The sequence below is a fragment of the Furipterus horrens genome, unplaced genomic scaffold (assembly GCF_987537825.1).
Source record: "Furipterus horrens unplaced genomic scaffold, mFurHor1.1.pri manual_scaffold_7, whole genome shotgun sequence".
Taxonomy (NCBI): domain Eukaryota; kingdom Metazoa; phylum Chordata; class Mammalia; order Chiroptera; family Furipteridae; genus Furipterus; species Furipterus horrens.
This window is the reverse complement of record NW_028327177.1, coordinates 63,115-75,898: the sequence shown is the minus strand read 5'-3', so window position 1 is coordinate 75,898 and position 12,784 is coordinate 63,115. Positions and strand designations below refer to the sequence as shown.

The following is a 12,784-nucleotide window of genomic DNA, read 5'->3' as shown; positions in this document are numbered from 1 at the left end:
CGGATGTCCCCCCCGGTCCCAGAGGTGCGGGCTCCGTGGAGGGAAAGGCATTGCGGGGTGGGCTTTGGTTGTTCTTGACTTTCACGCTGAGACGCAGCCTGTGGGGAGCAGCTGCCATGCTCAGTGAGGGACAGTTGGGCAAGAACCCTGACCCGCCCCGGTCTTACACTAACCCTGCCCTTTCCTGAGGCCGGGGTGGCTGTGGGTGGGGGCTTCTGCCATGAGAGGCACCCGCACCTCTGGAAGCCCTTTCCAGAAGGTCTGTCAGTGACTGGGAGCCACGGCTCCCCCACTGTCCTGAGGAAAATGGAGTGTGTGTGTGAAGGAAGAGGAGGAATTTTGACTGGAAATTCCAGCTCAGAGAGCTTCCCAATGAGCCATGGGCTTGTGTGAGGTCCTTCCATCGGTTTGTGGTGTCTGGCATCAGCCAAGATGCCACACTGAGGCCCGGTCTCCCCTCAGCAGTGTCAGGACAGGAAAACTGGCTCACAAGCAAACAAACACCCCAAGAAACAAAGCCCCTGGCTTCTCCGTGCCCTGCTAGGCCATCCTGCCTTTCTTCCATGAGGTTCTTCGAGGCTCAAAAGAGGCTGCCTGACGGCTATGGAAGGGGGCCCTGCCTCTTTCCTCTGGGCACTTCCCACTTGCCACATTGAGTTCCCTGTGTCCCGCGCCCTCTCTGCCTCTGTGGAAGGGCCGTGACATCCTGGGGTCTTCTCCCAAGAATGTGGCAGCCTTGGGAACACTGCACTCCAGGCTCTTGCAGGGGACTAGACTTTCATTCCTTCAGGAGGGCTCCACCTTCGTGAACCAATGACCTCCCAGCAGCCCCATGTCCTGACACACCACGTGCGCGCTGGATTTCACTCCTCGAGTGGTGTCTAGTCGAGGCCGTCAGTTCCAGCTACAGCAGGGGCCCGGCGGGCCTGCAGGCAGAGGGCTGGAGAGGGGCCTAGTCCCACTGGGAGTGTGAGAGTCTGCACCCACCAGGTCCAAACCCAGTCTTAGGCTTGCTGCTTGCAAGTATTAATCTATTTCTACCGTTTAACATTTACTTATTCTATCTCAGTGTGTCCAGTATATTGTGATAAACTGTGCTAGTGGACACATCAGAATCAGTAGACCCTGAGGCTCCCGCTTCACGGATCCTTACTGGGGGTGCCCAGCTGGGGGAGATGAAGGCACTGGGTGGGGGCAGATCTTAGGGGAGCTGCCGAACAACTCTGCCTTGTTCCTTCCCTTTCCAGAGAGAGAAACCCCAGAAAAATGAGATGACAATGAGCATGAGGAAGAGGTGCCTGGATGGGTAATTTATGTTTCTGTTTTCCCTATTTTAGGGTCCATTTTACTAATGTGTATTTTCAATAGGAAATGCTCTGCTGTCATCTTGTTGTCAGAGTGGGAATAACGTCTGGCTGGAGGGAACCAGAAAGTGCCCTTTTTGTGCTCTCATAACTGTGCCACCAGTGAGTACCACCTGAGTGTGTCGTCATGAAAAGCAATTCTCCGAAGCCATCTAGTGTGCAACCGGTAAAGAACACCTGAGCGGAGCTCAGGGGGAAAAGCTCTTATCTTCTGCCATCTAGTGTTGAACTAGGGAATAACACCTGCACGTCGGCCATGAATAACACTTCTGTTGTCACCTGGCGTGCAAATCAGCAATCACTAGTGAAGGTCATCAAAACCTCACTGCTCTGTTGCCATCTAGTGTGCAAGCGATGAATAACACCCGAGTGTACTTGATCATAAAGTTTCTCTCAGCTGCCATCTAGTGTGAATTTCATTAATATCAAATGACTTTGCCACCAAAAAAAAACGGTCTTCTTTGCTGCTTAATATTGTTCGCCTTGGGAATGAATCCTGAGTGCAGGTCATAAAGAAAAGCACTTTTCTGTTGCCACCTAGTGTGGATATCAGAAATAAAATAGTGAAGGTAACCAGGAAAAACACTACTTTGCTGCCATTCGGTGTGCATCATGGCATCCAGACCCCTCAAGATAACAAAAAGTTACTCAGCCCTGATAGCTGACTGGCCCGTGCAGGTCTTGGGCACGTTCACTGTGCTCATCGTGGCCTGTGCCTTGACTGGAGTATTAGTGACAGTGCTCCCTGGCATCTCTGATCTACGGCTGGGTTTTGAAGCAAGAGGGTCTACAATAGGCCAAAGACTGGTCCTGTGGAATGGCTCAGTGAAAAACACTGAATACAAAGGAACATTAACCAACTGTCTCTTTAAATACGCAGAAAAGCAAACCAAAAACCATGGGGATGATACAGTCAGATGACCATTATGAAAGAAAAAAAGAGAAATTGACTAAAACTTCCACAAACGCAGCTTTTCCTGTGACTTTCCAAGCCACTAACTAACACTTAAAGAGAAGAGAATTAACTCAATTGGGACATCTTAGGTTTTCGTTCTTTAGGTTAAGAACCAGATGTCCCTGTGGACATAAACTTTAATGAAAGTATATGAGCAGGTGATACAATACAGAGGCTGGTTGAACAGAAGTGACATCTGAAACCACGGCCTTAGAAGACGGACCAAGAAGCCAAAAGAAGGGTTGTTGTATTTTTAATTTTTTTATTGATTTTTTAAGAGAGAGAAACATAAATGTTTATACATTTATTGGTTGTTTCTTGTATGTGCCCTGACCAGAGATCAAATCTGCAACCTTGGCATATGGGGACGATGCTCTAACCAACTGAGTAACACAGTCAGGACAAGAGAGATTATTTTTATTTTTATTTATTTTTTAAAATATTTTTTGTTTATTTTTAGAGAGAGGGAAAGACAGGGAGAAAGAGAGGGAAAGAAACATTGCTGTACAAGAGAAACATCAATCTGGTTGCCTCTCACCTGTACCATGACAGGGGATTGAACCTTCAACCCAGGCATGTGCCCTGACTGGGAATCAAACCAGTGACCTTTTGTTTTGCTGGGTGACATTGAATCAACTGAGCCACACCGGTCAGGGCAAGAAAGGGTGCGTATGTGTGTGTGTGTTTAACGATAGAAAGTTAAATCAAGACCAATCCTGCCTACTGTGTGTGCACTGGTGTCGGGCAGGGAGGTGCCTGTAACAGAAGAGCAGCCTAATTCTGGGGACTAATGAGGCAAATTTAGTTGGTGTGGCATCCAGGAAGCAGAGAACTTCAAGGAGAGGAGATGATCAGCTATAACAGAGGTTCTCAGCCTGTGGGTCACGACCCCTTTGGGGGTCAAACGACCCTTTCACAGGGGTCGCCTAAGACCATCGGGAAACGCGCATATAATTATATATTGTTTTTGTGATTAATCACTGTGCTTTAGTTATGGCTGGGGGTCACCACAACATGAGGAAGTGTGTTAAAGGGTCGCGGCGTTAGGAAGGTGCAGAACCACTGAGCTATAATGACCACTACAGGGAGATGAGGACAAGCGGCCTGTGGAGATCCTGCCACGGTGCGGTTTTCATTGAGTGACAAGTACAGACAATGGCTTACACCGAGTTAATTAGAGGATGTGTTGTGAAGAAGTAAAGACATTTAATAATAGGGTCATTTCCAAAGTGGGAAATCTGGTGGTAGAATACAAATGGACAATAAACTGAGAAGATGGTCAAAAGAAAGATGCTACTTCAGTGAGTGAGAGGTGAACATGCTGTGAACACAAGAAGAAGAGCTGGTACTGAGCACACACGCGGAGAGGAGGCGACGCGCTGGCCGAAGTGCCTGCGGAGGGAAAGGCGATGAGAGCCAAACCGGGAAGAGTCTGTTACTCCCGAAGAGAAGATAGTGGGATAGAGTACGAGCTCAGTTTACCTTCTAACAAAGGACAGCGAACCATACGACTGCCGTCTCCCTGGCCAGCACGCAGCGCCACAGTGAAGTCTCGGGTGGAGAGAGGAAGGGAATGGATTTTTAAAAGTTTAATCTTTACCTTATTTTTTCTCCATTACCGTTAGTGCCCTTATACCCCCTCCCCCAGCAACCACCGCGCTGTGTCCCTGTGCGTGGGAACGGATTCCACTGCTGTCGTGAAAGGCGGCGTGGAGGCCGCACACAGTCCTGTGGGCAGCTCCCCACGGTGGGGGCGGGGGGGGGGACACTAGAGGCGCTGGCCGTGCCCAGGCCACACCCAAGATCTGGAAACCTGGACAGAGAAGGAGGCCCTCAGGCCACCTTTGCTCCATGGAGCCTGGTGCTCCCCTGGGCCCCTCCGAACCGTCCCCCAGCCTGGGACCGGGACAGTCCGGAGGCTGGCCGGGAGGCCCTCCCACGTGCGCCGCTGTGCCGCCTCCTTCCCGCGCCCGGCTCCGCTCACCGCGCGGCCCTGCTGCCCTGCCGAGCGCAGGCGGCCTCTGCCCGAGCCGGGGGCCTGCGGGTGACGCGCGCGGCTGCGTGGAGCCGGGCGGGGCGCAGGTGCCAGGCCGCTGGGGCACCGACGCTCCGCGCGCAGCTGCCCGAGGCGTCTGAGTCAGTCCACGGGAAAGACCCGGCGCACGCGAAGTTCTCGGTGAACGCAGTCGCCCCTCGGACCTCGGTCCCTGGAGGGGGGCGGGGCTCGGAGGTCCCGGCCGGCTGGGCTCCGTGTGATTGAGCCACGCGAGGGTCCCCGCCGCCCCGCGCCCCGGGCCAGCCCCGCTCCGGAGCTCAGACGCCCTGCGCGTCGCCATGCGTGTCCCTGGAAAGGTGGTTTTGTGTCCCTTGGCTGTGCACTGCAAACAGATCCCGCTTGTTTTTCTGGATAAAACACGGTTTAGCCTCGTACCCCGGCTCAGTGTTCTCTCCTCTCTGCTCGTTAAAACTAACCCTTCCCAATGACTTGCCTCCCACGGGAGCAAACAGAGCATCTCTGGAGGGACTCTGAAGGAGTTCCTACCTGAGTTTAAAAACAGTGTCGCAGGACGGCCGCGGAGCTGGTACCGACGGGTTTGCTGCTGTCGCCGGGCCTCTCAGCTGCCCCCCCCCCTTTATATTTTGTCCAACCGCGTCGGCCGCGGAGCCAAGTGAGAAGCGCGCTCAGGAGTCACCTGCGAGCCAGGCACGGGGCCGTCCCTCCGCGCAGGTGGGCGGGACACGGGGGCGCCCACGCAGCCTGGGGCCCGAGGGTCTCTGGGCTTGCAGGGCGCGCAGGGCACGAGGCGCAGGACCCCGGCGACGCGGCGGAGGGCGGAGGGCGCCGGGAGGTCAGGGGAGGGGAGCAGAACAGGGGGATCCCGTGTCCCCCCTTTCCTGCGCCCCATCGGGACGGTGGGGTGACAGATGCCACACAACGAAACCCCGCGGGGGCAGGCGCAGCAGTCCCTAGTTTCCCCGTGTCGCGGCGAGCGTTTCCTGCCTTCCGCCCCCAGGCTCACTACTGCCCCCGCGCGGAGGGGGCGGGGGGCGGAACACGGAAGCGCTGGAGGCACGCAGGCGCAGCGTCGCGTCCGCGCACGTGCGTCCACCCGGCCCCCGGCCCCGCCCCTTCCGGCGCGGGCACAGGAAGCCGAGCGCGGCCCACGATGCCCTGCGGCAAGCGCCGCTGCGCCTGCTGCGCTACACGACGCGGAAGGGAGCCCGTGGGCAGCACAGTCACCGGAGGCCCGCGCCGCGGACCCCGCCCTGCTCCCCTCGCTGCTCCGAGGGCCCGGCGCCTGGGTCACGCATCCAGGTCACGGAGCGGACCGCAGGGACAGGAGGCCGCGGGGTCCGCCCGCGCCGCCGGCGCGCGTGCGCCGAGCACCTGTCGCCCTGCAGGGCCGTTGACACCCGCCAGCCCGGCCTGGGACTCACAGACCCGCACGAGCCTCACACGGCAGGTAAGGGGGGTCCACACTCGGCGGGCAGTTTCCAGCATGGAGCCCACAAAACTGAGTCCGTTTGGACCCGTGGGCGGGAGAAGACTTAGAGATGGGCGGCCGGTAACGTGGGTGCGGGAGTCCGCCGGAGCCCCAGACGGGGCGTGGCAGGTCCCCGGGGTGCTGTCTCCACGGCCCGCCGCCGCGCTGCAGAGGAGTGCAATTCCAGGGCCGCGGACGAGCCGCCCCCTTCGGAAGGGGTCGCTGAGACGCACCCGTGTGAGGGGTCTTCTGCCCCCAGAGGGCGTCCCGTGTTCCTCAGCCCCCGCGCCGTGGGGCACGCCCGCTGGTGCGACAGCCCCTGGGACCGAGCCGGCCTGGGCCCGCCGACTCCCTGGTCTCGGGGGCGGAGCAGGCGCTCCAGGCTGACCCGGCTCGGCCTTTCCTGCGGGGCTGCTGGGAGCTGGCCCCTGAGCCCCTCGGGGCCTCACCCCTTCGTCTGCGGGATGGGGGTGTCAGTAATCGCGCATCTCCTACGAATGTGGTGCGAACACAGGCGTGGAGTGCGCTTGCCGCGCTTAGCGCGTCCCGGCGCGTGGTGTTCGCTGACCCGGAGCTGCTGGGGCGAGGCAGGTGCTCAGTCTGTGACCCAAAGCAGAGGGACAGGGTGCGTGGGACGGAGCTCCAGGGAGAGGCTCCAGCTGCGTTACGGAGCTGGCCACGGAGGGAAGCAGAGCGAGTTCCTCCTCGGAGGGGTGTCCCGGCCCACGGGAGGCAGCACGAGTGACAGGGAGACCACCGGTCAGCTGAGGACGGGCCGCCAGGACCTCTAAGCGCCTCCCTGCCAGAGGCCTAGGAGACACCGGGCCGTGGTCTCCCAGGAGCTTTGAAACAGATGCATTGGACTCAGTCCTCCCCCCACCCCCACCCCACGGGGAAACCCACTGTTAGGCCTTGAGTTGTTTCTGTCCCCCCACATTCAGGTGAAACCCTGACCCCTAGGACCTCAGGATGTGCCCACCTTTGGAAACGGCCGTTGCAGGTGTGGTCAGTTAGGATGCGGTCACACTGGGGAAGGGCCCCTAATTCAGAGACAGGTGTCCTTACAAAAGAAGCAGATGAGGACACAGACATGTGCACAGGGAGGGCTCCGGGTCCACATGAAGGCAGGGATCGGGGTGCTGTGTCTATAAGCCAAGGAACTCCAAGGGAGCCGGGAGCCGCCAGGAGCCGGGAGGGGCTGGAGCGGAGCATCCCTCGACCTCAGAGGGCGCAGCCCTGCGGGTGCCTGAGCCTCAAAGCGCCAGCCTCCAGGGCTGAGACCGCCTCTGCGTGTGAGTCCCCAGCGTGAGGTGCTTTGTCCCAGCAGCCTGAGCAGAACAAAGTGTCACCTCAGAGCTGCTTTCCTTGCCAGCAGCAGGACAACCACGTTATCTTCTCTGTGGGCGATGGCCGACTCTGCCACCTTGTGCCTGATGCGCGCAGGTGCCCGGCAGCCCGGGGCTGCTGCTGCGGGCAGCGCCGTTCTCAGAGTGTTCGGACGCGGGGTAGCTGCCTCTCCAGGCCCCGGTGCTCTGGGCCCAGGGAGCTCCGGCTCCTGGGCAGCTTCAGTCACTGCCGCGCAGGAGGAGCGCGGCCTGTCTCGGCCAGCGGCCTCTGCCCCTCTGCTCAGACAAACGCACCCGCGGGCCACAGGACACGCGGAGGAAGTGGAGACCAGGCTCCCCGGCTGGCCAGGAAGCCCGGAAAGGCCCCGGCTCCGCCAGCCTCCCGATGAGCAGCTTTGAGAACGGCGCTGCCCTGCAGCCAATGGTTGAATTCAGGCCCCTGGGGCTTGTTCCGGTGCCCCCAGTGTGGAGGCCGAACGCACCCTTGAAAAGCAGAGCCTGTGTCTAGCGTCCTGCTTCTGAGCTGCAGGGAGCACTCTGAGGACGAGGGGCCGGAAACTAGGGCTCCCACGTCAGTTTCCTAACCACCCTTCAGGCCAGCGCCATCTTCCCAGCACTGACGGCGCATCAGGTGCCGTGACAGGCACTTCGTGGTGCTGAGCCTTCCACGCTGTCGGCTCTAGGAGGAGGTCCCTTTCATCGTCCCATCTCATGCACGAGGGAGCTGAGCACGGAGGGGTTAAGGAACTCGCCCAGGGCCAAAGGGCTGGAAACCACGTGCTGAAGCTTCCACTTTGGGGTGCGCCCCTGGGGAAGGCCTCGGGCAGACAGCCGGCAGAGCAGGACTGGTGGAGGCCCCTGCGGAGCGAGGGACAAGGTCGAGGGTCTGCTCCAGGCCTTGTGTCCCTGACTCTGCTGCCCAGCAGATCGCAAAGTCGTACCGGGGGGAGCTGAATGGGGCCTTGACATTCGTATGGTCCCCATTTCTCTCACAAAGAGGCCGAGGGCCAGGGAGGTGAAGGGACTGTCCCCAAATCCCAGCGCAAATCAGTGGCAGAGCCAGGCCAGGAGCAGATGTCTTGGTTTACAACCCAGTGGCCTTTGTTATGACCACGCTCTGGCTCAACAAGAGGAGCCATTTTCTCCCACAGCCTGAGAGAGTCTTTCAGGATGAGAAGCCCTTTCCTGTCCCCCAGGTCGTGGCGCGTGGGCTGCCTTTGCCTCCGCAGACCTTCCACGGGAGTTTGAAAAGTGGGGACGTGGGTTAGGTGCGGTGACTCCTGGCGGGGACAGGCGCCCCTCCCCGCCCCCGCTGCCGCCCTGGCGTAGGAGGAGGTCCTGCACGTGAACTGTGGGAGAGAATTAGCCCACACAGCCCGCTCAGATGGTTAGCTTTGGGGAGGGAGCAGATTGCAGTTAGATCCTGCTCTTCAACCAAGACTCAGGTTAATCCCAGACGCTCAGAGCATTCGATGGAAGGCACAGGGCTGTCAACAAGGAAACTTCCAGGGGCTGCGGCTGGGGGGCGGCCCGGCAGGTGCAGGTGTCCAGCCAGCGAGGGAGGTCGCGAAGGAAAGGCGGGCTGGGGGCGCGTACACAACGCTGCTCCACACGCAAAGACACCCCGAACGCAGAGGACAAGTCACAGAATGTTTGCAGCACACACAGTAGGGTGACCAGTGCCCATGGCTGACGAGCTCTCACAAAGCAACGCAGAATGAAAAAGAGCAAAAACGTCGAGGAATGTGAAGACGTATTTCACAGAAAAACAGAAATGGATAATGTACACAGGGGAGCAGCAAAGGTAGCTAGAAATCGAATAGTATTTAAACCAACAAAATATCATTTCAGCTGTCATGCCTAGCAAATATTCTGATAATTAGTTTCTTTCAGGGATGTGATTTTGATCACACGCGCACAGTGCCATAGACCAGTGCAACTTTGCTGGGAAAGGAAATGACAACGTATATAAAAAATGTTAAATACACGCCTGCTCTGTGAAAGGGTCAGGCTTAGGGTTAGGGGGCAGGGGTCGGGGTTGGAGTTAGGGGGTCGGGGTTAGGGTTTTAGGGTGACAGTGAGGGTTTTAGGGTCAGAGCAAGGGTTTTACGTGTACCCTTCAGATAAAAAATTCAGTCAAACAGGAAACATAGGAAACCACTAAAAAGACGAAAGAAAAATAGTTTTATTTGTAAAAATGAACCTGTTCTCGGAAATAGAATCGAGGGCGCGGCGGGTCTGCAGGCTGGTGCTCCGGAGCTCCGGCCCCTCCCACGGAGCCCTGTGCCCGTTCCAGTCCCGGGACTTTCTCCCTCCAGTCTTGGGATGATGCTACCCATGCATGTGCCGCCCCGACTCCCTTACTCAACGGGATTCCATGGTCTGTCTTCCCATGACCGGGCGGCAGAGGTCGGGAGACAGCCGGTTAAGTCTGTGATGACAGTGGCGCAGGTCTGTCTCGGTGTCTGTGGGGGTGACCTCGGCGCCAGCGTGGCGGAGAGCCCGTGGTGGCCCCCGCGGTGAGCTCCGTGCGGGCCCAGCTCCCCCTCCGGGCGTCTTCTCCTGGACTCCCCACCAGTTCTCTGGTCCTTCGGATGGTGCTCTGGTTTCCCTCAGGACACCTCAGTGAGACTCCTCTCCCTACGTGCGCCGTGTGGAAGCTTCACGGAACTGGGTGGTTTTCAGGGCAAACTGGCGGGAGGAAAAAGAGAAAGAATAAGCAGGATTTCCACAGCTGGTGGAACACAGGGGTCAATTTTCCAGCTTTGCCTGGGCATTTCAGGAGCTGACCCTGGCTCTGGGTGTAGCTTCAGGGCGGGAGCAGGGCCAGGAGAGGAGCCGAGGGAAGGGTCCCTGGCAGCCCCGACGCTGGCTCCGACCGGCACCTGCTTCCATCCCGTCCTCTCTGCTTCCATCCCGTCCTGCCCGTGGAGCTGTGCCGAGGCTCACCGCGTTCAGCACAGAGCTGACATCCAGGCAGGAAACCCGTCGGGTCACCGCCGTGCTGGTCAGTCATCCAGTTATGAATTCTGTCCGCAGTTGGCTGGCTACTGCTTCCTTCCAAAATCCACAGGCACTGGCTTCTCTGTTCTGTCTCAAGATCGTGGTTGTCATCAATGCGGGGACGGCTGGCCGCTGGACGTTGGCTCCAGAATGACGCGTTCTCTGTCGTCAAGAAGAAATAAAGGGGCGGGGGGGGGGGGGGAGAAACTGAGTCTGGACAGCGAGCCGATCGTCTCTGGAAACGAGTGGACAGTGTCGTCTTTACTCACGGGCCTCGGAGGGGCTGCGTTGGTTGGCGTGACGTCCCGTTCTTTCAGTCCTCTCCCCGGTCACTCCTCTTGGAGACGGTGGGCAGAGTCGGCTGCACATGCTGGGGACAGGGAGGCGGGCGGCCGTCCCGGGTGCCCAATGCACGGGGGTCGCGCTGTCCTGCGTCTCCCAGCCCTCCCGCCCTGCGGTCCAGGTCCGGCCAGAGGCGGGACCGGAGGGAGCGGCCCTCCCGGGCCCTCCTCCCACTGCCGGTCCGTGGGTCCTGCGTGCCGCTGGTCCGTGGGCCTCGCCAGCTGAGCGTGGAGGGGCAGCCGGCCTCCGGGGCCCTCGGTGCAGCCGCAGAGCCGAGAAGCCCCGGGTCCCCGAGTCACTGTGTGGAGAGAGAGAGGATGAGCCGCGGGGGCTCCCTGGCCCGCATCGTGGGACACGAGGAGCAGGGAGATTTCACTGGGTTCGGACACTGAAAGCCCGCCGTCACGGCCTGGCGTTGTCACCCTCACCCATGAAGCCTCGGATGGGAAGTGAGACTCCCTCTGGCTTGACGGCTGAGTAAGTGTTGGACTTTGGACGAGTCACGTTCTGTCTCTCAGGTTCGTCTCGCCCCCGCCTGACGCGGCTTGTTGGTTTCACTCTCTGGCCTTCGTCATCCTTCTCGCCGCCCAGTGGAGAGAGGAACCGGAGCGTCTCTGGAAGGAGGGCGCGTATGGAGATGAGGCGTTATGACCACAGTTTTGAGCACCGTTCCGCCCAGTACACAGAGAGAAGTCATGAACCGTCTCTCACCTTAGACCGAGCGTAAGTACCGTCCGTGTGGCTGTGACGTGCAGGTGGTGCCGCTCCCGTCGGAGGACGGCGAGCCCCGGAGCAGCGCCGCTCACGGGCTCGGTGCCCGGAGCCGCCGGGACCCGGCCTTGGCGCCGACGAGGCCTTCTGCGTCCTTGGTGAGGTTTCTTCCTGGGTTTGCTGTTGTCTTTTGACGCAGTTGTCAGTGGGGTCGTTCTCTCGGTTTCCCTTTCTGGTAGTTCGTCGTTGGTGCCTAGAGATGCGACCGATTTCCGTCCGGCCCTTTGGTTCGTGTCCGGCTCCTGTACTGGATGCGTCCGTCAGCCCCGGCAGTGTTGGGAGACGTGTCGCGGCTCTCTGTGCACAGAATCTGCGAATAGCCACCGCGTCACCTCCTCCCGCCCAATGCGGGTGCCTTTGGTCTCTTCTCCTCGCCCGGTCGCTGCGGCCAGGACGGCCGGTGCCGTGTCGGATGGGAGCGGTGAGAGCGGACACCCCCGTCCTGTTCCCGCTCTGCAGGGAGACGCTTCGGGTTGTCACCACCGAGTGTGTTACTGGTTGTGAGCTGGTCACGTGTGGCCTTCATGCTGAGGTGTGTTCCCTTTCGTAGCCCTTTGCTGAGACGTGTTCTCCTCACCGGGCGCTGTGTTTTATTAAACGCTTTTCCTTCACCTGTCGATGGGATCATGTGATTTCACACTTGATGCTGTTTCTGTGGCGCATCGCGTTTGTTGGTTTGCAGCTCCTGTACCGACCTTGCATCCCTGGGATAGTGAGATAATAACGCCCCGCTGTCTCATTATGGTGCATGATTTTTTTTTTTTTTTTTTTTTTTTTTCGTTGTTGATAATCTCTTCAAGGTATTGCTGGGTCTGGTTTGCTAAAATTTTGCTGAGGATTGTAGCATCTACGTTCCTCAGGGCTATTGCCTCTAATCGTCTTCCTTTCTAGTGTCTTTATGTGGTTTGGGAAGGAGGATGATTCCAGACTTGTGAGAGGAGCTTGGGAGACTTCTTGTCTCTTGATTTTTTGGACGAGTTCGAGAAAGATGAGTGTTAGTTCTTCTTTGAATGTTTGGTAAAATTCACCTGTGAGCCATCCGGTTCGGGACTTTTGTTTCTTGGGAGTTTTTGATGACCGCTTCAATTTCATTCGTCGTGATCGGTCTCTTCAGGTTTTCTGCTTCTTCCTGGTGGAGTCTGGAAGGCGGCGCGTGTCTAGGAACGTGTCCGTGGCGTCCAGACCGTCCAGCGTGTCGGCGTGTGGTCGTTGGCGACGTGTTCTTACCGTCCCTAGCGCTTCCGTGGGGTTCGTTGTTACTGCTCCTCTCGTTTTTGATTTTAATGATGAGGGGATCCTGTCTCTTTATTTATTATTTCATTGCCTTTTAGATAGAGAAGGAGGGGGGGGGGGAGAGGGGGAAACATCAATTTACTGTTGCACTCTCTTACACACTCACAGGCCGCCTCTTGTCCGTGCCCTGACCCGAGGTGGAACCCGCGCCCTTGGAGGACTGGGACGCCGCTCTCACCGATGGGCTCTCTGGCCAGGGCTCCCTTCTTCTCTGGATGAGCCTGG

The 12,784-nt window shown here is 58.5% G+C and overlaps 1 long non-coding RNA gene across 1 annotated transcript; it reads right to left on the bottom strand.

The window, feature by feature from the left end:
• Positions 1-9,803: 9,803 nt before the first annotated feature.
• Positions 9,804-10,548, bottom strand: LOC150003847 (uncharacterized). Its single transcript, XR_016512241.1, has 3 exons — positions 10,423-10,548; positions 10,100-10,315; positions 9,804-9,841 (listed from the first exon to the last, which is right to left on the bottom strand). It is a non-coding gene; the product is annotated as an uncharacterized LOC150003847 (long non-coding RNA).
• Between the last annotated feature and the right edge of the window lie 2,236 nt (positions 10,549-12,784).